This window comes from Lepeophtheirus salmonis, chromosome Z (genome assembly GCF_016086655.4).
Source record: "Lepeophtheirus salmonis chromosome Z, UVic_Lsal_1.4, whole genome shotgun sequence".
Classification (NCBI taxonomy): Eukaryota; Metazoa; Arthropoda; class Copepoda; order Siphonostomatoida; family Caligidae; genus Lepeophtheirus; species Lepeophtheirus salmonis.
The window spans coordinates 12,292,864-12,319,742 of NC_092584.1; the positions used below are offsets into that span (position 1 = coordinate 12,292,864).

Genomic DNA, 26,879 nt, shown 5'->3' on the forward strand with positions numbered 1-26,879 from the left:
GAATTTAGTCAAATTTGACGATAGGACAACAAAATAATTAGAAATATGTTCCTCTTTAACCATAAATAAGATATATACTAAGACTAATTCGCTAGTTTTATTCCTAATTCCATTTTTAATTAGTATTCAATATACACTCTCCCTTTTCCGTTTGTACAATAATTCATTTTTTGGATTTTTAATTTTTTTGCTTCATTTTCAAATGGACAACCCAAACAATAACAAAAACTTTAAAACAAGGGGAATTGATCTTATTTATTGAAAAACTCAACTGTTTAGCGGAAGAAAAAAACTCCCCCTCCAGAGTCCGGGAATCTGGTTTGATTATATTGAAAAATTATCCTATGGAGTGGTCATTTTACGTTCATTTACATTTTCAGGTAAAATGATTCTGGGTAATTGGATTATTAAACAATTCATTGCAAGCAATTTGATTATGATACAATTTCATTGCAAGCAATTTGATTATGATACAACTTTATTACAAGCAATTTGATCATGATACAATTTCATGGGAAGCAATTTGATAATGAAGTGTATTTGCATTCCAATTTATATTGTATTCAGACAATCAAACTATTTTATGATAAGAAATTGTTAAGAGAGATTACATTCTATTTTAAACAATATACCTCGGCCGAAAGGTTGTACAGGCGAACAGCTGGTCCATAAGGGGGATCAAAACCTATCGCTGCTGCTATCCTGAGTATCAAGGACCCCTTCTAATACCCTATGATACACCAAGGCCCAGGGGTTGTACAAGTGAACCATTGGTCCAAAAGGTGGATCATTATCCACTTCCACCGTTTTCCTAAACATCAAATACCACTACTCTTAATATCCTGTAATATATCCCAGCCTATAGGTTGTGCAAAAAAAAAAAAAACCCCGTAGGTACAAGAAGTGGGTCATTACCCATCACCACCGCTTCAATAAGCTTCATGGAATACTTTTAATATCCTATAATACATTATAGCTCATGGGTTGTGCAAGTGAACAGATGGTCGAAGAGGTAGGTCATTGGCCACCGCTTCATTGATCATAAAGTACCCCGTTCTAATATTCTATAACAGACCTTGACCCACGGGTTGGGCAAGTGAACTTGTGCATGGAAAGCCCCATAACTCATAATTTCAGGAATTAAATGAGAGAACCAATGGAGACATTCTTATGATGTGGCAAAGTGACAACAAGACAGGTAAATTGGCTGATGGCCAGTGGTGTTTTCAGTATACCGAGAATATGGGTTTTCACTCTGATATTGGTTGAACTTCACACCATGCAATGTATGGCCATCCGATGAAGGTAGGACTTGAGGGCTTACTTTTATCTAAAGAGTATGATAATATTACATGTTTAAACTGATATAAATAGCCGAGTATAATAATCTACATTTTGGTCTTAATGAACTATTACTCCTTGTGTATATAGGCGCCATAAGTACAGATATGATAATCTCCTTTTTTTGTGCCCATTTCAGTGAATAAATTTGAGCATCTTCCAATCGTAATGAATTCATATCCCTTCCCATTAAAATACCAATAACTTTAGCCAATTTTTATTACTACATTTATCCTGTTTATTCGTCTTATGATGTCTGCAAATGATATCTTCTGCCAAATGTAAGCCTCTTCGTCCAACTTGTACAATAACAATGATCCCAGAATGACGACTTGTCAATAAACTACAAATTGTGTGATGAGACATTTAGTAATCAATGTACAAAGTAACCAAAAGTAGTGAAAACAAAATTAAATCTATAATTTTTCGATATACATATAAAACAATATTTAGCCACCATCAGCGATAATAATTACAATTATATCCGTATTCAAGAAAAAAAGATGTAGTAATCTTCGGAAAAAATAATCAAAAACTATAGACAATAAGAAAATGAATACCGTTCATATTTTTCCGTTCGTCGTTCATTTGTTCAAAAAATGAACAGAAAGCTTGAATGCCGTTTGTTTTTCCATGCAATGTCCAAGCCTGTATTCTGTCAACAATCTGTCTTTGGAAAACAAAATAGTTACATCTGCGTCCCTAAATAAAACGCTTCTGAACCTTCCAGTCTTGACATGCGGGAAAATGAAGATGATTGAACATTTCTAAAGTGCTCGCATTTACAATCTGCGCAGGACCGCCAAGAGCAACAGAGATGAGCTAATCATAAGCAAGAAGAACATGCAAACAAGAGTATGCAACTCTCTCACGGCAGTTTAAGGAGCCTGAGGTAGGACAGTGCGTCAAAGTCCCCGATCCAAGTATCGACTGTGGAACAACAGATACCACTACGTTTTGGCTGTTGTGATCCATGTAGCAGAGAACAAATATTATAGATTAGGGACAAAAAACGATCTCTTAAAACAGCTCAGGGGAAAAACCGTTAAATGTAGTAGTAAAAAGAAATCCATTATTTTATTATTTTCCCAATATGTAGCTTTAACAATGAGTCTCGCGCATAGTATAAATGAAATTAGTTTATGCTAAATTTCGTTAGAAAGATAAGACTCGTAATTAAAAACATATTTTATAGTTTGTGCTTGTTTGACTAAGTATTGCTTAGCCTTAAGACAAAGATGGGCATCAGCAAAGAACAATACGCCATGCTTTACAGTTTTACTTCGATAAAGTCGGAAACGCAAGCAGGGTGGCTGATCATGTAAAATTGTTGGTTATAATACCGAAACAGCCAAGTATGTAGTAAATTGTTCTTGTCGATTGCATTCTAGTAATTTTGATGTCCCGCGCTCTGGAAGGCCAATTGTCAAAAATATGGGTTAAATAGTAGAACAATGGAACTCGACGAGCTTTACAGTCATGTAAGCACTATTTTTATTGTCAGGAGATAAACATTAATTGAATTTTAATTATTTTAAATCCATTAAAAATAATACATTTTTGATTAATACACCTTATATAATCAACTAGACGTTAGATGTAAGGTGCAAGTCCTTTTATTTGACAATCAAAAATATAAAAGGTAGTTCTTCTAAACCTTCCTGATTTTGTCTGGCCTCTTCTTCCCCCCCCTCCAATTAAAATCATTATGCCAACCCTAAAGCAAAACTTAAGGACCAACATATTGTTGACAAAATGTCCTTATAACATCCATAGGATCATGGCCCAAGTACCCACAGCAAGTAATCATTCTTTACTTAGTTAGCAGAAAGGGTCACGTTATTCCACCTCTCATTTTTAAGCAGGCATGTCAATGACAAGGTCTACATCAGTGTTATGGACACCAAAAGTATCAAAAAGACTGACCAGCAGCAAAAGAACACTCGATTTTCTTGAATCTGAGAATGTGATGCTATTATAGTTATTGGTCTCCTAACTCATCGATATTGAACCCTTCAGGCTATTTTATTTCCAGAAATGTTGAACAGGTTTCCAATGAAGATCCCCGTTCATCACCACAAGATCGCTGAGAGATGGGATAAGGAGAGGATTCTGGAATTGATCCAGTGGGGCGGTCAGACAGGCAGTGAGACGTTTTCAAGAATGTTGTGAACGTCTGCTCCACGATAAACAGTATTTTTGATTAAATGACAAATTGATGGCATAGTTTTGATTTTTTGTGAAAATTTTAATAGAATCGGTTAAGAAATAAAGACACAGTAGGGTTTAACTTTTTTTTCTTCTTGGCTTGCAATCGTTTAGATAAACCACCCTTTAGACAGAAATAATTTAGCTTTCACTTTTATATTTTGTATACAACTTGGTTATTTAGGGGCCCAAGATAGCCGACATTATTAACAATACTGACGTCACATGAAAAAGCTTTATTAACGAACTTTGTGATTCTCATTCAATGTTTGACATTATCATTGTTTTTCAATGTTTCAAACAAGTGTTGCATTTGGAAAGGTATCAGGAAATAACACGTATAATTTACCTCTCAAACGTCTTTTTCAAAAGACGGATGATATCATATTTATGCAAGGTTTCAAAAATATTTACATACAATAATATATTATCATTATTCAAAAGTACTACTACTCCTTCAAGTCTTTTATTCTGAAGTTATTCAATTATAATTATTTTCAAAGAAATGTTCAACAATAGGATTTGTATTCCCTATCAAAAAAAGCAGACTTTTATTCATAGAAAGTCTACATCCATACGGGTACTATATAGTAATAACCTCCATTAAACAGATATATTCAAATCATAGGTTAAGGGAAAAAGTGACCTCATATTTTTCGCTTTATTTTAACGTTTTTTAACAAGTATTACAATTATTCGATATAAGCTCTTTATGCCCAGTTCTCTTTGATAACTCCTTGCCAACGATAATCCGGCTTCTTAATTCCCTTCTTTTAGAAGCCCTTCTCCCTATTGGGGAAAAAAATGGATAACCAATTTTAACAAGTCTCTATTGAGCCAAACTTTGTACCCGCAAGTGCGTTGTCCATAGACAGGAACAAGTTGTAGTCACTTGATGGCAAATCCTCACCGGTGGGTGGATGCATAAGAACGTCCGGTCTGAGCAATGACACGGTTAGATTTTGTCTTGGTTATATCTTGATGTCTATTATTCACCAATGCTGGCTGCTTTTGTTCGATTGCCAGCTTCAAACGGTGGAGTTGTTCACTGTAGAGGGCAGAATTGAGCGGGGAAAATGTTCGAACCACTGTTGTGCTACACATACCGAAAGAGTATTGGCCCAGTATACATCACAAATTTTCTTGGTAGCTTAAGAAGCATTTTTCCCTTTCAGGTAGTAAAATTGTAAAATATGGCGAATTTCTTCCTTTGAGACCTCATACTCCACGCACGATAATTCACGACTAAATCGACCATGTGCAAAACTATCCTATAAGCGTTTGTAGAATACACACAAAACCTACTAAACACTTAATGTTACGATCGGATGTGATAAATAATGAACAAGATATACTTAATTAATTAGGGCAGGAAATATGAAATTACTTTTTCCCCAACATAACATGTGTGGCGATAACATGAAAACAAGCTGGGATACTTCTCACAATATTATGAAGAGTTCATAAAAGTATCCGTCGATATGACCACTATAATTTATATTTATTCAAAAAAGTGATAAAGTCCTTAGGATCTGCGGTTTTTAATGTTAACTGAACTTGATAAAAATCGGTAATTTGGTCACACTGATCAAAAAAAAAAAATACTGAGAACTCATGACGTGAAAATTATTATTAAATAAGAGTGTATTCAAGTTGCGAGAATAACGAAAATAAGAAAGGGATTAGCTGATTAAGGACATGCCTCACCAACTGAAATTGATTATATATCGTGATGAGGTTGTGTGTTTATAATAATGAATAATACGACAATGATGATGAGGGAGGACTTAAGAGACAAATGGTTGTTGGTATGATTCACTTATTTGGCTAACTAACAGATAATTTAGGACAGTTTTTCTCTTCCTTTCTGGAAGAAAGGTTGCGTGATACAATAAAGAAAATGTAGTGCTGTGTGTAAATTGTCGGAGCAACAACAAACATGCAATCACTTCCACCCCTATGTCAGTAGCAGGAAGGCTACAAGGTACTTTGGTCTCTTCATCCGTACAGTCTACAGAATCAAGAAGTACATTACAACCCCGCACGACCAAAACTTATGTAGAAAAATACGGCGGACTTCTGGCCTGCTTCCATTTGGCTCTCTTTCAGCCCTGACCTGAAATCCTGGACTTTGCAGCTGGGTCTGGGTTAGATTAAAATGTATGTCACACCTCCCATATAAATTTTAATTCTCTCCGATCTGCCATCATGACAACGTGGTACGTCATGGATACGGATTTCATTATCAAGAGTTACCAATCTGTTCGTCAGCGTTTCGACTCTGTAATTTCTTGTCAAGGAGGGCATGTTAAATAAAAGATTTAGCTAAACATAGTATTTAAACATATCAAAAATTTGCTTTAGGATGTTACGCCTTTGGAAGTTTCGCCCCCATATATTTATTATAGCATAACTGTATCTTCCACATATAATTTAGGATTTAAAATGAATAACCCCTTCCCCCCATCACCAATTGAAGACATTTGTAATCCTTTTTTGCATTCAGTAGTGTAAAATGAGTGCATTTAATTCAATTTTAATATACTTTAAAATAACATATATCAACATGAATGCTGCACCTTTTTATAAAGAGTTCGAACCGACTTATAAATATATGAGAACAAGAATATTTTTTTGCAGGATATGTGCAAAGAACTTAATACATATATCTTATATGTATATACCATTGACATGTTTAGGAAAAATTCTAAGGGTCCTTATCAAGAACTGCCGATTGCCGACTAGAAAAGGCCACTGTCGCTTTTTAGAATATATTTTATACACCTCTTTTTATACTCAACGCCTCTAGCGGACAAAAAAGTATTCGCGAAGGCAATCATATTTGTACAAACCACGTGGTCTTCTTTTCGTCAATTGGTTTATTTATCCCACTTGTGTTAACTTGTGCTATGGAGGCCATCGCTAGGGGTGACTGTAAGAGGTTTTTACAAAAAAAATGTAATATTTAAAATTTAATTTAATTGGTTCAAAAAATTTAATTTTCTTTTAATAGCTTTGGATTTTTGAAATTTTCTACAAAGAATTTAGTATTTGAAATTTTTTTCAAATATAATTTTTAAATTCTCAGATTTTTTCTTTTTTTTTGTGAACAACTTTGGATTTTTCAAAAAAAAATCACTTTTTGAAAATAGCTATTTTTTCAAGAAAATAAACATTAGAAATGTTTTACTAAAAAACAATGTTTGTTTTTTGGGAATAGCTGTAAATTTTTAATTTTTCTTTTCAAAAAAATAATTTTCAGTTTATATTTGAAATATAATTTTTTGAAATTTTTTTTCATTTAGAAAAATTTAATTCCAAATTTTTCCCAAAAAATGTAGATTTTCTTGTAAAAAATTCCAAAAACAAAGCCCTCCTCCCATAAAAAATATAAATAATCCTACGGACGGCCCTCTATTACTATTTTAAGGAACTGAGCATACGAGATGTCTCGGTATTTATATGATTGCCCTTACTTTTTTGATGGCATTCATTTATTTATCTCTCTTTGAGATTCGTTGGGAACTTACATAAAGAGAATATACTCTCCATTTTTTCATAACCAGGATGACTATTTGTTTATTCCAGGACAATACAAAGATTGAACATTCTCAACAAAACTTTTAAACAATTTTAAGAGTAAAAGAGCTCTTGAAATTAATAGTTAATCTCATCTATTCATTAATATGTTAGAGAAAAGAGGAAAGGACTATAATGACGACTAATGTATTGCACGCAAGAATTTTTTTTTTTTTAATCCATGAGCACTGATGTATAAAATATATCCTTTCCGTATGAAAAAAAAAGGCAAATAAACGTCGTTACCATGACGATTTGAATAATGTTTGGGTGGAAAGGAGCTTATCTGACATGATATTTTAATAGATCAGCTGCCTGCAGTCAAATAAGGGGAAGAAAATAAATACAAATCTCAATCCTTAGATATTAAGCAACTGTAGGCTGTAATTACTCATATTTCGACCCTCAAATTCTACTCAGAGTCCAGAAAGTACTTAAACTTGTAACTCCAGAAAAAACCTTCATTGTTAATCTACGTCTACCCGCACTAGTTACGTCAATGGTCTGTCTTCTAAAATTGAATAATAATGAAAACAGCTTTGGAAAATAAAAATACCTGTTCAGTTTGCCAACGAGAAAAAAAACACTCCCGCTTTCTAGGACAAGCACCTCTGTCCATGAGTATACTCGAAGCCTCTAATGGACAAAAAAGTATTTAAGCAGGCAACTTTATTTGGTTCAAATATTGTCTCCGTTTCATCACTTGGTTTGTAGCTTGTCATAGCTCTGACGCTGTATAAATACTTGAAATTTTATTAAAAAAACTATTGAACACCTTTGCTTTTTATCCTTTAAGAATAAGAATTTACTTTTTCCTTCAATTCTATGAACAAAGATTTTTACAAAAGACCCCTTTAATTGATTCGAAGGAAAATATACACATAATGAAATAAAAAAGAACCCATCTCTCAATGCCATTTTTATATGAATAAAATGCATTCAGTATGATTAATGAATAGAAATTCAATTATTTACTTACGCATTGATCATGATAGGATCAACTAATCAAGTGTAAAATAATTTTTATAAGCTTCCATGAGCATTTACATCTTGTGGTAGACATTTTATTATTTTCAACTTTTCAAGAGTTAAATTTAAACAAGAGGTTATTTATTTTAAAAAATCATTTGAAAATAATCCTTGCCACAACTTTAATTCAATATGTGAGCCCTCATGTCGAATAATTGCCTTAATAGGATACCAAAATCCCTTGCAGACCTTGACTAACTAGTCAGACTCGAGTTTGGTCCACTCATTCTTGATGGAAGACTCTCGAGACTGGACACTCCTGTGACGAGTAGCACACACCCTCTCCTCCAGACGCGTATAGATAGAGTGTCGAAGGGGTTCGCGTCTGGAGAGGAGGGGTGCCACATAAGTCCAAAAAGTTGTCTCTCAGAAGGCAAGATGACGTGGAGCTCCGTTTTGAGTGAAAACAGAGTTTTACCTGAAGTTTTCTGTGACTCAAGATAGCCCTTTCTTGTACAGAATTCCGATGTAACCATGTGCATTGAGCCGCTTCTTCCTCTCCACAAGGTGAACTCTGTACTTATACTACATTCTTTTGTCGTGTATGCACAAAGATTCAAATATTATGATCTTCCCGTAAGTAAAAATAAAAATATAAAAAAAAAACGTGGTTTTTTTTAAGGAGAGTAGCTCAGCTGACATTTTGTTATAGTAGATCAGCTGTAAGCAACTATGAGATGAAGGAAATAAAGACAACCCCCACTCCGTATAATAGTAACAAGGACATTGTCAAGAATTATTTTGACCTTGATCCTCAATTATACTCCTAGTCCTTAAAACTCCCGAGTAAACTCACATTTATAAATTCCATATTTTATGAACACACGGGCCAGTTATTACTTTAAAAGTTAAATAATAATGACAATAGCTTTAGGAAATAAAAACCCCTCTTCTATTTGCAAATAAAAAAGCAACTCCCAATTTTCTAGGATATATTTTATTTACCTTTGTTTCTCCACTTGAAGAAAGAATTATCGCCTATCTTTGATGTAAATTGTTTTAAAAGTGCTTAAAAGAATAAATAGATAATATTTCCCTTCACTAATTCTATATTAAACATTTAAGTTTTTCTTTGTAATGCAGTGATTCATCATCAGCTGTCAATACGTTTCATTAAATTAGATACAAACAGCTACGAGATGAAGAAAATAACATAAGTCTCACTTATTATAAAACAACGACAAAGGCAACAAATATTCAAACACCAATCCTCAATTCTACTCCGAGTACCACAATGACTTATAAATATAATTTCGAAACAAATTACCATACCAGTGATGCGTAAAATATGTCCAGCTGGTATGTAAAAATAAAAAAACCCGTAAATGAACGTGGTTATACAGACAATGGAAGAATGGAAACCTGTTCTCAAAAGATAAATTCGGTGAAAAAAAAATTTAAAAATTTAATTTGAAATATTACATTTTTAGGTGAAAAATTTTAAAAATACGTAGTTATTCAAAGAAAATTTAATTTTTGTGAATTTTTTTTTACAGTTAAATTAAATTTCAAATATTAAATTTTTTGGTACAATGTTTAAAAGTTTATCGTTGTACATATTGGAATTTCAAAGTGTTTTTTTTTTTAGATTGAAAATGATATTTTTGATCGTAATTTAATGTATGGTAGGGTTTTCTGTAATAATAATAGAAATATATAAAATAAAAGTCAATTTAAAATAGGGAAATATTAAAATCAATTTTTTTTTAACTAGAAAAATGTTTGATAATAAACAAGGAACAATATTTAACCTTAAATCTTACTTTCTTTAAAATAATTACCCTCTCCCCTCACCCCCTCTAAACTGTACACTAATTGAACCGTATGTCCTTATTTTGGAAATCAAAATATGACCGCCCTAGGTCATATTCTAATAAAAGGGGATGCCCAGAATTCCAAAAATCTTATTGAAAGCAAAACTACTAATAATGAACCATTGGCTTCTGAGAAAACAAGAACTATTATCATCTCAGATATTGGACGATATGATGCCTTCTCTTTGATGATTCTGGACACATCTGGATGGAAATAGATTTGATATTATCATTCAGGTTCAGCAGCTCAAAAGGTCCCAGTTAAGGTTATTTCACTTCAACGGTTTCGGTCTGGATTCATGTGTTCGGTATCGGTTCTTTTTTATGCATGCTTAGTTCGGTAACAAGTACTTAAAACAAGGGGTGTCACAATAATATTCGGACCCAGGAAATGATATTAGATACAAACAGGGATGCAGCTAACTTATAGGTGTAGTGCCCCAAGTTTATAAAGGTGCACGGACCCCCAAGGTTGCTTAAGACAATGGTTTTCACAAAGTGAGGGGCTAAAAATGTATTAGTGTAGGGTGTCTCGGCATAGTGAAGTTTGGGAAACTATGGCTTAAGAAGTATTATAGTTATCATATTATAGGCCCCGAGAAGCTTAGTAGCGTACCTGGATCCATATTCTACCCCACTCCTTCCCTCTTTTATTTACACCGTCTGGTGCTTAAACCCACTCTTCCAGATCCATAAGAAGCCCTCAGCTATTTGGAACTCAGATACAACTGCATCACCCTGTCGATGTAAAAAAAAATTGGAAAATACTGCAATTGTACAAAAAAAAAAAAAAAATTGACTTATTGATTAAAGCTAATTTATTTTTAATAATATATATTGTATTTTCTTTATACATTCTATATAGAAAAAAAAGCACAAGAACCGAGACCCATAATCAAAATATTGCACTCTCGGTTCGATTTTGTCGATTCCGGATTTATCAGTTCAAGAACCGGAACTACTTGAACCGCTAGACCGATAAGGAACCTTGCTTATTATTATTTACAGATCGATTTTGATCATAACTTACTAAGAAGATTATGTATTGTTTCAGAAAGAGGTCATTATTTGGTAGGTCAAAGTCAAATATCAGGGTACAGATGGCACAAAAAATTAAAAATTGAGATACGAAACTCAATTTGATTCTGAATTTAAGGTTTTTGAGCTTAATCTAGTGTCCATTTTGGTTCGCTCAGAATTATGTCCCTCATGTATGTACCTTCCGAATTCACTATATCCATGGATTTTTACCTCTGCAACGAAGTTGAACAGAATATACTTTTGCCTATGCTTGTTAGTCACCAGGATTAGGGCAAAAGTTACGGATCAATTCAAATCAAACTTGGTACGAAGATTAAAAATGGCCACAGTAAGAGGCCAATAAATTTTAAGAGGTAGAGATTTCACAAATCGTTCAAAATACAAAATAGACCATAACTTTTGAAAAAATTGAGATACAATGTTCAATGTGATTTGAGGTGGAGGCTTTGTCCTCTACCGAGTGCCCATTTGAGTTCGCTCTTGTTGTAAGCTTGTATGATGTCTTCAAAATTATCTATAATGGTGATTATTTAGTTGTTTTTCCTTTGGGATATGTGTATAATGATTAGATAAGTTTTTAAGAGATGAATAATAATAAACCAAAATATTTATCTAGATGTTTTTTTACGTGTAGTGAGGTCCCCTCCTTTATGTAGCCCGCCCACCTGAATAAGGACTTCTAAAGACAAGTATATTACTCACTTGCTCATCCCATACCTATTTTGAGATGAATCGTTCAATTACTTACAGTATATGTATTACATAATAATAATTACTCATTGCATCATCAAACAAGTTATTTCAAAAATATTCTAATAACAAAATCTAGTCTAAAATATCTACTATATGATTGTCACAAGAGATTTGTGAGGGGGAAGAGGTTGATGGCATCTATTCGACATCAAATCCATATAAAGGAATGTTAAATATCCGGATCGGGTCATTATTATTATTTTTTGAAGCATTGAGTGTGAGTAGTAATAGAGCACACATACAACACGTGGGTGCTTAAACATATTTTATATGCATGTTTTGTTCATGCTTGAAGCTATGATATTCATCACATACACAGGTATACATCTTTAAATGCAACTTGTAATAATGGACTTATCATTAATTTATTCAAAGGTGATTAGTAGTGTTAAGACTCGGTCCAGCACCGAATTTTTTTACAAGTTTGGTCGTAAGTGATTTTTTTAGACCGATTTTTCGGGCCAGACTCCGTTCTCAGATCGTGGACTAATTATTTTGCTTTCACTTTCTGAACCTATTTTTTTTTGTCTCAATTTATAGACCGATTTTTTTCCGTCTCATATATTATGAGAGACCAATTATTTTTTTTTTCTTTCATTGATTTTTCTTTTTTAATCTCAAAAGTTGACGATATTTTCTAGAACAAATACTGTATAATTGTATATATATAATATAAATTTATTCATTCGATAATACAAGCAAATGAGTTGAGTAGAACGTAATAAGTTGTATAATTAATATGAATGAGTTTCCTCGCACATTAGTTTGTTTTATTATTTTGCGACTGGAGTACGAGTGGAATCTTACTAAGGCATAAGATCATTCTTAATTCATTAATACGGGAAGAAATGGACTTCTATGTTTTCCAAGAGTTAGGACCAAAGGAAGATAGAGGGAATCGAAGGAAGATACTTCTACCTTGGTCATTCATCTAAAGAGATGCTATAATTCAAAATTCCATATTTCACGAGAGACGATACGAATAATATTCATCCTAGTTATCTCTGTACAAACTTCGTATCACGTCATTGTACTTGAAAATATATATGATGTCATGCTATAGACAATTTATCTGTAAAATCGGTCTACACTAATTTTTTTAGGGCCGAACGATACCGAATTTTACCTTGGGACCGGTCTAGACCGATATTTTCCTTTACAAAGATCTACACCGATTTTTTCTATGAGACTGGACAAAACCGAGATTTTTTGTAAGGCCAAATTAGTTCGAACCAGACCAAAAACAAAATCTAGGGGATTACATCACGGTTTTTTCTTCTTCTTCTTGTAAATGTCTTTCTTATCACGTCTTTACCTTAATTGTATCATGCACCTTTTCATCAAAAAAAAATTAATAATAATAACAGTAGAAAAAGTCCCAAAGTCAGGTGGTAGTTCGTAGCCGGTGCTTTGCTAGATTCCATCATTTGAGGGGCCTTGTAATTACTTTTATAAATAGGTCTATTTTATATGTACTTTATTGTTTACCCATTTCAACACACAAAGTATTGAAGTTCCATGGCAGGATCGAGGATTAGTACGGAAAAAAGTTTAATAATTATTAATTAAAATCCAAAGAACATGTTTCAGTCAATGTATCCGCCCTCAGAATTTATCGTGAGCTCCAAGGGGCTGCTTTAGACACTCTAGAAGTACTCGGAGCTCATGGAAAGCCAGGTCATGTTGACGGAGTACTTCAGGGCACGGATCCCGTTGTGGCGTCTCCTCCAGGCCTTGGACTCCACGTGCACATAGATGGAATAGTCTATGGAGTTGAGGTCTGGGCTCTGCGACGTCCAGAAGTCCTCTGCCCAGAAGTGAATGTTGCCTTACAGCTGATCTGACGAAAAGCTGCTCTCCTCCAAAACATTCTTCCAAATTGGCTGCCTAGCAACGCCATTGGTTAGTAATGTTAGGTTTCAGTTTGGAAATCCTCGACTGATATATGAGACTTGTATGATTTTTGTTAAGCCAAAGGAAATAATAAGTTTAGATCCGTCCAAAAAAATTAGTCTTAAGCCAAGAATATTATTATTTTACCAATATAATTGTCTAATATTCACACATAAGTTTACAATGCACCCTTTTAGATCATTTTGCCTATAGAAAAAGTAATCAAACCCTATAAGAACAATCTATTTTTTTTTATTAGAGTCGAACAATCCGTTTATCTTGATATTATAGTCAACAACTTGATTTTCCTTAAGAGCATCATTTCATCGTTCAATACTCGTTTTTATACGTTTATATATAATGTTGTATGATGTATATTTTGTTACAAGTTGCAATTTAATAAAAGTTTCAAGTTTAGACCGAAAATTGAGAGGAATAATGAAGGATTTACAATACTTGGGATGAGGATAATGCAATAAAGTCAATATTTGATTGATATATTAATAGTGTAATTTGTGAGTATTTTAAAGATTATTACTAGGATATAATTATTTTTGGCACATTGCAAAGTTAAAATGCTCAGAGTTACATTACACATAAATACATAACAACCCTGTAATTTTGATAGATCAAAATGAAATGATAGTATTATTAGAATGAACAGTCATTGCAACTTGGATGCAACATGTCGGGAGCAAAAGTGTTATGACATGACATTTTGAAAAAATATATTAAAAAAATTACAATTACAATGCATCACTTCAAAAACTTTTGAACCAGATCCATGATATATTGATATTTACATACTGATTCCTCAACAATTTTGTCGAAATTTTTGGAAGACATTATCCAAAAACGTTTCTTACAACAAAAAATGAAAAAATACCAAGTTTGGGCCGTATTGATTACTGTTTAGAGGTCCCACAGACTCTTTACAATTGTAAATTTTGGAAAATTATGGGGAAAAATTTAGTTCTTACCTGAAAAAAAAAAAAAAAAAAGAATTATATTTATTTTATTTATGATAAAATTCTAAACTAAAATGATATACACTAACCTAGAATTATATAATAGGTACATTTCTATTGTAAAAACTCCTTGTATACAACATTTTTTATTTTTTCTGTCATTTGATGTAAATACAATCAAATTTTGCAATTTTTGGAAAATTTTGACCGCGTAACTTATTTATTATCATTACTAACTTACCATGCTCCTTCTTCAACCATACTGAGGATTGAAGATACATACTAAGACTAACGCGCTAATCTTTTTCCTAATTCCCTTTTTTAATTCGTATTTAATATACGTTCTCCCTTTTTCTGTTATTACAATAATTCGATTTTTGGAATTTTTAATTTTTGAGGGTGCATTTTCAAAAGGACAAAACATACCTTTACAAAAACTTTGAGACACGGGGAATTGGATCTTATTTTATGAAAAAAAATCAACTTATGGGTTAAAAAACAAACTTGTACGTAACTCAAAATTCTAAACAACTTTTATATTATATCTAAAGTCTGTATTTGTCTCTGTTTTGAAATAAATGTGTTTCATCATTGTTTTTCTAAGCAGGGCGTACATCATAAACAAATATATATAATACGATTATATTAAAATACAATTATCCCCTAAATGATTACTTTTATAAAAAACTGACATATAAAGTATTGATGTACTGCGTATAACGCGCACTTTTTTACCCTTTATGTATGATGCAGTAGTATAATTTATTTATTTTAAAGTGTGGGAATCAGGCTGTAGAAGTACTAACGGAATGGGAGGGATTTTATTAAAGAGAGGAGATTCTAAAGCTTTTCGAAAATATAATTTATGGCTTCTCTGAGTCGGATTAGTGAGGAACACGCATTTGCCGTCAAAAGATATATTACCGAAAAAATGATTTGATAGAATATTTTATAAAAATGGAATAATTGGACTTTAACGCTTTTTTGTTTGTTTTTTGTGTACGATTCATGAAAATCAATTAATTGCTTCAATTTCTGATATAAAAAAATGATTTTTACAATTTGAAATTAGCAAATTAGTTGAATACGAATAATTCCGGGAAATATTATGTTAAATTGATGCCATCAAATTTGTCTCATTGAAAACTCTAAATTGTATCGGTTTGTTCCAATTGCATGAAAGAAATCGGATTTTTTTTTTTGGAAATTCCAACATATTTTCAGACTTTTAACTAAATAACCCTTCACAATTGTAATAAAATATATTTTTAATTAAATGTTGCATGTTTTTGAATAAAATAACTATCCCTGCTTAACCTTTTTAATGAAAAGTTATTGAAATAGAGGGAGAAGGGATCAAAAACAAATTCAATTTTAGCCCTACTTTTCGGATGCAAGACCATCTTTTAAGGAATGCAGAAAAAATCAAAAAAAAAAATGATAATTTCCGGCCAATGTCCTCGTTTATATCCTTTTCTCCTTCCTCTCTTGTCACAGATAATTATAGCTGATCTAGTGAAACGTCATGACCATTATTCTTTCTCTCCTCCAAAAAATTCTTCAAATTGTCAGGGTTACCATCTTGATTTTTAGTGTTTTTTTTAATATGCCCATTCTGTACTGGATTTTCGTCATTGTTTATGTATATACATTTATTAAGTTGACATAATTTCAATCAGCCATATAAGCTGCTCAATAATCCTGATTTTGAAGGAAGCACAGGCCTTCTTAAAAGAGGTTCCTGTCTTTTTTTGGTCATCTCATCCTTTGTAGTAGTATGTGGATATTGGTATAAGCTTCAAGATAGCTCCACACAAACTATAGCTTAAATTCTTTAAAAAAACTGTCAAATCACCAGTCACACATATTATTCATACTTGTATTAATATATGAAGCTTATCACAAAACTAAAAACTAATATGTGTTGGATTTTCTATTCCAAATTATTTGCAATCCAAGGGTATGTTAAATGTTTTACAGGCATTTGAAAAATAACAATATTAATATTCGATATTGGCAAAACTTAAGTAAGCGGCAAACTTTAGTCTTTAATAGAGGGAGATGTTATCGAAGCAATGTTTAAGCAAATAAAAAAGAAAAAGCATAAGCAACAACCGTTTTTCCTTTTCTAATCTCAAAATACTTATACATAGAAACTTGGAGGTTATACCATAGCAAGTCCGACTAAAAGATGGTATAACCTTGTATTTCTATTAACCTAAAGTAATCACTGTGCTCATGAAAGACGGAAATTAATAATGAGGTTTGTTTATCGAGAATTATATGTAAATGTAAGTCCTATTTGGACTAGGAGTAGAATTGAGGATCAACATCGGAGTAATTCCTTCCTATATTATTTCTCGAAACGGAGTTTAATTAGTGTTTATATCCTTCCTCTCCCGGATAGAGCGAATAAAATATGTTTTTTTTTAGTTTCCATTAATAATTAATAAGTGGTTAATAAATTTGTTTCCTAATTCACCCAGGATCCTGCAATGGACTTCTCTACTTTGTGTGTTAAAATGGATAAATAATAACTGTTGACCCGGTAGGATGACGAAATGGTGTAATGGTATTTCGTAGTAAAATAAATATATTAACGTTTCACTTAGACACCAAAACAACGTCATGGATTCAACAACAGAAGATTTGAAGCCTATTACTAGAGATTCATTATATAATTATAATAAATAGCTAAAACTATATTTTCAATTGTTCAACTAACTTTCGGCATCGAAAAATGTCCCTTGATTTTGCTCAGCCTAAATACTCTATGTATTTTATCTCTATGGCATGTGCACGTACAAAAGAAGTAAAAAAGGAACTTAATATTGAATAATATTTTCCCAGTTGGATAAGGATTGGCCAACAACCAAATTATTTTACCACTTACGTGGTATAATAAATGCAACAACGTGATATTGAGAAAACAAACGCAACTTTTTTTAAATATTCACACAACCTTTGTTCTTTTACAAATGATGTTATTCATTAACTCAATATCCGACCACTTATATATCTTCATCAAGAAGTACCACTATAATTAAATAATATTTTGCATGCACAAAAAGAGACATTTTTTAAAAACCGAGAATCATATTTTTTTATCATTTACCGTTCCATAACTATCTTATTAATCAATTTATTTCATAAAAATTTTAAGATTTTAAGAAATTATTATTAAAATTAATATGATGAAATTATGTATTTCTATAGTATTGTTACTTTGTTTCTGTTTCAGTTAATAAGCCTCAAATAAACATTCTGGTGCTCAATAAAGAGTGTATGTTGGAAAAATATTTCACAGTAATAATCTTTTTTATATTTATTGGGCATTGTTTAAATCCTTAAACAATGTTAAATATTTATAAGCCAGCGGTAATGCCCAGGATTGGCTCTACTTATTAGGCGAAAAGACCAAATATTGCTTTCATAATTTAGATGTTTTTATTGATATAGAAGATCATCCCCAAGAAATCCTTAGTGTTACTCTACGTTTTTCATGAGCACATTCATTCACATGTAATTATTCAATACTTAGATGTTCTAAAAAAAATAATATTTGAATTTGTTTTTCAAAGAATATTTTATTAGAATAACTAAATCCCTCCCCCAAATAAATCCTGCCTTCCCCTCCTATGGACTTCTTTGTGTAGGACGCAGTTGAGTGACACGCCAACAGATCCTCTTGCTACACAAAATCCAAGCTGATGTCCAGGATCTGGATGAATTTTGGAATCTGCCAAAAGAGTATATCATTAATACCTGCTTCCATTCCCGAGGTCGAGTTGAGGCTGTTATTGACGCCAAATGCAATAATGTTATATAATAATGATAATAATAGAAATTGATTCAACTTTTAGTTGGTATTGATTTTTATTAATATCAGATTATTAGTTAGGGAGAAAATCCTTATTTTTCTTAAAAAAAGTGTTGTTTGTTCAATACAGATGTCACATTCATTATGTTTTATTTCATATGATATACTTTCCTACAAATTTAATAGAAATACTATGTTGTTAAAAACATCATGTAATAAGTCTTGTTAAAATTTTAATTTGATGTACACACTGCTGGCCATGACAGACATATTTTGATGTCATAGTTTATAACAACCGTATCTTACATAGTATTAAAATATTTATTTGTTAGTGTCCTGCTTAGAAAAACAATGATAAAAAAGGAGATAAATATAGACTTTAGACATAAAATAAAAGTTATTTAGAATTTTGAGTTAGAACGAAAGGCTATGTTTCATTCTGATCAAACCAGATTTCTGGGCTCTGGAACCCAAGTTTGATTATTTCATAAAACAAGATCGATTGCCCGTTGTCTCAAAGTTTATTTTGTTATAAGGTATGGGTTGACGATTCGAAAATGCGCGAAAAATTTTTTAAAAAACAAATTAGTGTACAAACGGAAAAAGGGAACACATGTATTAAATACGAATTAAAAAAGGTGTTTAGGAAGAGGATTAGCTAGTTAAGCTTAGAATATATCTTCATTATAGTTGAAAAGGGGTCATGGCAAGTTAGCAATGGCAATAACATAAATAAATTACAAGTCAAACATTTGAAAAAACTGTTTTATATTTACCAAAATCAGTATTTTCACATGGTCAATTATATATGTTGCATTTTCTAGAGTGTCAAAAGGGGTTGTACGTTCATCAAATGTATATCAAATGTACAGAAACACAAAAATGTTGTATATAAGGAGATTTTATGATTGAAATTTACCTATGATATATTTATAGTAGATCATTTTAGTTTAGAAGTTTAACATTTTCAAACTAAATATAAATAAAATCTTCTTTTATTTTTCATTGGCTCTCTTTAAGATAAAGTCTTCTTGCTTATAATACAGCATACAGAAATTATAAAATTATAAATATCAGTATATTAATCTCTTTAACGTCACAATTAAAAAGCGTGGTGGAAGTCATACATCAGTCGAAAACGCATTATGGCATAAAATTGTATTTCTATTAACCTTGCCTTCCTCTTTTTATTTTTATTTTCTTTTATCCATTGTCATTTCCCAAGGAGTATAAATACAAGGCACCCTCCATGGGTCACGGAAACCGCAATAAAAATGCAGCAATCCGAGAAGCATATAACTTTCGGATGGGATATATTTCAGTTAAACATTTGAATCATAAATAATAAAGGCACATTAATAAGAGACACATATTTTCTTATATAATATGAACTTTTGCTACACATTACACACGCTCGTTGTTAAGAATGTGTCATCAACTCATTTTTCATACAACTCTATAGTTGACCTAAATGCTTGCATGCAAGATTTCATTCACTTTTATACAACTCAATACTTATAGCTTTAAGAAGTATGACAATGGAAGATCGTAATCCTTTTGTAATTGCAATCGGAACAAGATTTTTATTTTTCAAAGCGTTTATTAGTACTATTTAATTCTTGAATAGAGTACATTTAAGTATTACGTAATCACTAGTATATGAAAGACACAGAGTAACTCTGAGAATTTGTTACTTTGTTATAAGTTTAAGTCCTTGTTGGAGTCGTAGAAGAATTGAGGGTCAACATTGCTGAAATTCCTGCTTATATCATTGCTAGATACAAATAGATGTGTTCATTTCCCTCATCTCATAGCTACTCCCAACTAATTTAATGAAACGTATTGACAGCTAATCTGCTCTCTTCCCAAACATTCTTCAAATTGTCAGTCTACCACGTTAATTCTAGGTTTTTTTTAAAACAAACCGGCAGGTTTTCTTTTTTAATATGACTCGATTTCATAGTATATTCTTCAATCAATGAAACATGGTCCGAAGATAGAATCAAAAATGAGAGTATGGAATACATGTAAATAGTGTTGTGTTGATCCTTATTTAGGATAGAAAATTGCAGTCTCAGTCTGGTCCTGCATATAAGTCCAAAAACTTATAAAGTTCGGTCCTTCATGACGTCCCTCAACTTCATTTCTTTTTTTTTTTTATCAGTTCCAGTACTGACAGACCGAAGGATCTGTCCTAAGACTGGAGTGGACCAAATAAATCAGAACTACCACAACACTCCATATGTAGATATACAGACTGACCCATAAGTTTTAGGACAGCAGCTTCAACTATATAATTTCTCAAAACACGTCTACATTTTTTAAATTAAACCTCCATCTTTGTTTTGCTGTAAAGCAAACTTTTTTCTAAAACATGTTCTTGAGCCTCTAACGAAGCCATCATTTAACCGAAGCACGCCATCATATTGCTTCATTTGGAAGGAAAGAGCTGTAGGGTCATTACCAAGGCCCTAAAAGACCTCAATATGTGCAATTCATTGGTACACTACACGATTGATTAAGCAGTACAAGGAGGCCAAGAGTGTTGATGAAAGGCCCAGGAGTGGTCGCTCAAGGTCCATGAGGACACCCAGGTTGATTGAGGAAGAAAATAATTTTGGAGCACTTTTGAAGCAAGTACATGCAGCCCTCTTCTTCCCCAGATATCAACGTAATGGACTTCTTTATATAAACCATTCTGGAGAGGGTGGGTAGAGTGACTTCCAGTCGTAGTGTCGACGACTTGGAACCCGTCATAGTGACCCAATGGGACAACTTGTCGGAGGAAACCATAGGAATAGCGTGTAAATCTGTTCTGAAGAGTCTGAGAGCTGTCGCTCATTCTGAAGGAAATTTAAAGATGAGTGCAATAATGCCCTAAATTGTTTCTAGAAGTAAATATTTTTGTACTTATTTGGCTGTTGAAGCTGTCCTAAGACTTATGGGTCACCCTGTATAATGATATATATATATACCCTTAAAAATGGACTAACTTTGCTTTATTGATGAAGGCGATAGACCTAATTAAGACTTAGTGTTTGAATTCGGTCTGAAAATCCTAAACCGTTATGATTTTTAGTGGACCAAACTAATTTGATCTTTTAAAGAATTTTGGCATGGACTCGACTAAAAGAAAAAAACTGTCTAGATCAGTTCCAAAGAAAAATTCTAAAACCGTTGTTTGGACAGAAATATGGGTCCAAATTGGTCTAGAAAAAATTATTTGAGACAGAACCGGGTAAAAAATCGGTGTTGGACTGAGTCTCAACACTAGTTAGTACATAGTATATAATAACATAATTCATATAATATATGAAATTGAAGACAACTTAAAAAGATTTTCTTAACTCGTATCGTCTATGTAAAAAAGAATTATATATAAATAAAATAAATTAACATAAAATTAATTTAATTTTTTCTGTGTAGATATTAAATTTTTTAAAGAAAAAAACTATCGTAATTGTGTATGTAATGGTTCTTAGTAGTGATACAACAGTTCGCGGGTAGAACCAGTTTGAGAACAAGTTTTTTTTTTTTTTTTAAATACGTGAAAGAACCAGTTCTTGCAAATTAAACCATGAAATTGTACTGACGAACCAAGAAGAATGAAGCCACATCATTCATCTAGTTTGTGCTCTACTTCTTACAGACACGAATAGTTTTTGGCCGCCCCAGACAAATTTTAAAATTTACCTTCTGAAAATTCTAAAAAAACATCAAATGACTTCATTGGTGACGATTTTTAGCTCTCCATTTGAGGATCGCCTAACTCGCCAATAACAATATGGACGGGCCTGTCCCTAGCCCTTCCTACTCATTTATGATATTCGGAGGTCTATAAAGTATGTCAAGTGATGAAAATCCTGTGCATAATGTGCATGTTAAAAAAAAAAGCAAAAATCAATATCATAACTCTATCTATTTGAGGAATATTTTGGAAGAGATATGCTACAATCAGCTGTGACGACAAGGGAGGAGGAAAGAAGAAATAAACAAAGACAATGTCAAAGAATTGCTCCGATGTTGATCCCAAATTCTACTCTGAGTCTAACAAGAACTTACAATTATAACTCTGCAAAAGAATCCTTACGCTGCGTTATTTATGACCAGACATGAATGTCCAATCAGGTTTTGAATATAATTGAATCCATTTAGTAAAGGATTAAATGTTAATGACAGAATGTTTTAGAAGACGGAAGCGGATTTTTTAGATGTCAGTCTGAACAGGGTTTTTATTTTTCAGTGAGGATGTCATTATTACTTAATTCTTGAAGAGAGAAGTAATAATTAATAAATAGAGTGTGTGCTCATGAAACACGTAGACTAACAATGAGGGTTTGTTCCTCGGGAGTTATGAGTTGAAGTCCTTGTTATACTCAGAGTAGAATTTGAAGATTTATATGAGAGTAATTAAGCCTACAGTTGCTTAATATATAAGGACTGGTATTTGCATTTATTTCCTCCCTCTCACAGCTGCTTGCAGCAGCTGATCTAATGAAACATTATGACACCTAAGCTGTTATCTTCCCAAATATACTGTAATTGTCAGGATTACCAATTAATTTTGGATTTCTTTTATTTATACACACCGGTTGGAGGAATTGTTTCATGCAACACTGCTGATATTGCATGACTACAATTTTTAGAGAAAATAGGGTAAGAAGGACTGGGATATCCAGCCTCATCGAGAAACTGGATCTGAACTGCTACAATTTAAAGTATGATCCGTCAAGACCCCGGACCATTAAAGCAAAGAACCTCATCGAACCCGTAACTGCAATCTAAGGAATCGTTATATCACTAATGCTTACTATGCAATTAAGATGCAAGAGAAGTGACATGCTTGCTTTATGTAAATTAATTAAATTAAAAAAGATAAGGTTGAGGTTATATTTGTGGGTGGATGTGTGTGTAATGAGGAGGGCAAAAGAGAATTAGTTATAATAATTTTACAGGGAGTTTTGACGATATTTAACAATAGTGCCGGATTCGAGTTATAACTATCAAGTTTGATCAAATTTAAGTTCAAAATTTTCTAAGGAAAAGAAGAGTCCGAGGAGAAGACGGAAGCTAGAGTAAAAAATTTTTGCAAAAAAATTAAATTTCAAATATTATTTTTTTTATTAATTTTGTTACTTAAATATTTATTACTGTTTAAATTTTGATATATATAAGACAACGAACACGACCACACAGCGGAGTATTTGTGCTACTAGTGAAGATTCTAAAACCTATCGTACATTAAAATTTTGATCAATAATATTTCTTATTTTTTTACATTTCATAAATTTTAAAATATGAATGTCTTCGTTTTCCTCATTCATGGCTTGATGTCTCTCGTAAGATAGAGAGGGGCATCTATTGATAAGATAGTCTGCACTTTGAAATTCTTCCATACATACATTGCATGTTGACCTTGTGTCCTTCCACCTACTTAGGTGGGCTAAAAATGGGCCCTGTCCAGTATAATTTTGTACAATGAGTCTCAATTTTACTCTTCCGAGCCGGATACACTTTGATTTCGACTTATTAAGCATAGTATGTATATGTTTCATACATTGATCTTTTTTATATCCTTCACACCAATATTGAAAGAAGAAGTGATGAATTACCTTCTTAATGTAGCTTGGAGGCAAATTGGTTTTGGGTCTTAGTACCCCTCTTCGCCAGATGGTCCTCAAATTCCTTTCTTGTAATGTCGAAATATCCTTTGTACCTGAGAAGAGCTTCTACACCTTGTGTTAGAGCGAAAATATCTGCTTCAAATACAGAAGCCTCTTTATTCAATAAACCCATTGAATAACAAATTGATATATCCACAGCTATTCACAAAAATTAAATTTTTTGAAAAAAAATTCAAAAATTACATTTGAAATATTAAATTTTTTGGAAAAAAAATTCAAAAATCTATAGCTGTTCACAAAGAATTCAAATATTAAATTTTTTGGGGAAAAAATCCAATATACACATCTATTTTCACAAATGATTATATTTTTTGGAAAAAAATTTAAATTTTCAATTTCAAATATAGAATTTTTTGGAAAAAAAAATCAAATTTCAAATATTAAATAAAAGTATAGGATGATTCCATACAATATCTAGCCGGAGTGATTGATGTATAAAAAACTATATTTCTCTGGGCGTTGCAATCTCTTCGATATCCCAAGAAAAGAAAATTAAAGATAATTACAATTTTTTTTTTTTTTGAGAAAATGACAAAGGAAGTTAAGTGATATATTCCATTGAATAATACAAAATTAGACAAACACCGAATCTGGGACAAACTTGACTCACGCCATTTCCGAAAAACACATGAAAAAATACCGACAAGAAATACCTTGTCTGGGGATATAAACGACAATTTATCTCCAACGACTGCATTATTACCTCATACTTGATAGCTGTATACTGTGTTCGGCCGACACAGACGTATTTTGGAAAAATCAAAAACTTGGTTTGCTAAAAAGGCACATGAAAACCGAAGAGGTTTGGCAAAAAAGAATTAAATACGCGTTCAAAAGATCAAATCGATGTGGATTCTCAGACAAAATATTTTCTGGGCCGAATGAAGTTATTAAAGTAATAAAGACAATTATTATTTCTATGGAATAGCAGCTTCTTTGGAAACTTGAATCGTTGGTGCTCACAATATCTTTGGTCCTGATGAACCACTCAACTATGACCCACCCCTTAGAACTGTCGATCAGTACTATAAAAAAACATTCCCTAACATCAACAAGCGAGCTCAAAATATTAACAGGATATTAGATTCCTCATTGAGGGATCACTTACTTGACTTGTGCTTCTAACTTTCTACAACAAGGCCCGTCAACCCCTTTCTTTATTGCAATTGGTTTAGTGGAAATGAAAACACAAAAATCATGGGCAAAAAAATAAAAACACTATGTGTGTTGCTGGCAAACCTCTAATATCTATGGCGGGGAGTATCATTAGTGATAGGTTTGGTATAAGTATCAAGGAGTCAGATATGATCATTGCTCTTACTATGAGAGGAGAAAATGGCTTTCAAGTGGAGGCAAAAATAGCAAAGACTCTTATGATTGATTATTTATGCATCAGATCAAAAAAGAATCCTCTTCCTGTAGGTCTGAACACAATAATTTTGAATTAAATGTACTCAACAGACTTTCGGGCTCGGGCCTCCAAAAAAAAACAACCTCGATGCCGATGCAGCTATTATCCCAGTAAAAATCCCGATTCTTTAATATTTTAAATAATAGATATTTAAAAAATACCTTTTTTTTATAAATTTCTTAGAATTATGTACAATTGATAAAAGTCGAGGACTCAAAATGGACTTTACGCAAATATTCAAAAACTTTCACTGCACTTAATAAAAATATTCATAGGCTCAAAGTGTACTCCATCAAACTACTCAAAGATTTGACTTGGATTTGAAAGGAAAGACTCGTACTATAAATACTTTTTCCCACTTCTGATGATTATTCGAATTTTTAGTATCCCTAAACAAGAGAATAAGAAAGAACTAGAGACACTTTTTTTAGACACTCTTTTCCTTCTTATTAAAAGAAGAGTTAATATTGTATCAAAAGAAAGTAATTTCGTTGCATTATTTTCTTAAGATAAGTAATATCCTTAAACTATTTGTTATTACAAAAGTAATATGATTTCAATAATTGAGGGTGCAGCAACATATCCTCCTTTTTTATAATGCATAAGAATTAGGTTATAGAAGAAGTAAGGAGTTGGTCGAAGATTTATTCTAGAGATGTGATTCTAAAGTTTTCTTGAAACCACAGTCAATTCCTGTCATACGTTGGAATTAGTGTTGGGCTTCGATCTAGAAATCCTAGACCAGTCTGAGACCGTTACATTTGTTCTTGCTTCAATTGAGAATATACAAAAACAGTTTTTTCAATTCATTTTCCCAATTTGAAATTTGCAATATTTCTATGAATGCAAATAACTCCATAAAAATGATGCTAGAGAGTTAAAATTGATGCCATCGGATTTGATGCCTTTCAAAAATTCTAAATTTGTGCAATTTGCTTAAATCGGATAATTAAAACTGTATTTATTGCGGACAACCCCACATTTTGAAGACCTTTGCAAAATCCCCAATAACTAATTATCTAATCAACTAATCATCCACAGTTATTAATAAATTTAGCAGTTTTTTGCATAAAGTATCCATCCCTCTAAAATCTCTTAACAAACAGTTATTTAAAGAGAAACAAAAAAATGAAAAGGTATTATACTACCCAAGTTCAGTGTATGGACAATGGAGGGTGTTACCTATCTGATATGATTTTCAAAACTTTGTAGAATTAAACTTTTAATGTAAACTATTGTTATTATACAGAAAATAAAACTTGTTGATTTATGAAAATAATTTGATTGCCTTTTGGAAAAGGAAGTTATGTTGTCGGACTCTGTACATGAATTACAAAC

At 32.2% G+C, this 26,879-nt stretch overlaps 1 protein-coding gene across 3 annotated transcripts in view; it reads right to left on the reverse strand.

The window, feature by feature from the left end:
- Positions 1 to 26,879, reverse strand: part of LOC121130102 (haloalkane dehalogenase-like) — a 91,092-nt gene that overhangs the window by 52,283 nt on the left and 11,930 nt on the right. The gene's annotated exons all lie outside the window — the stretch shown is intronic.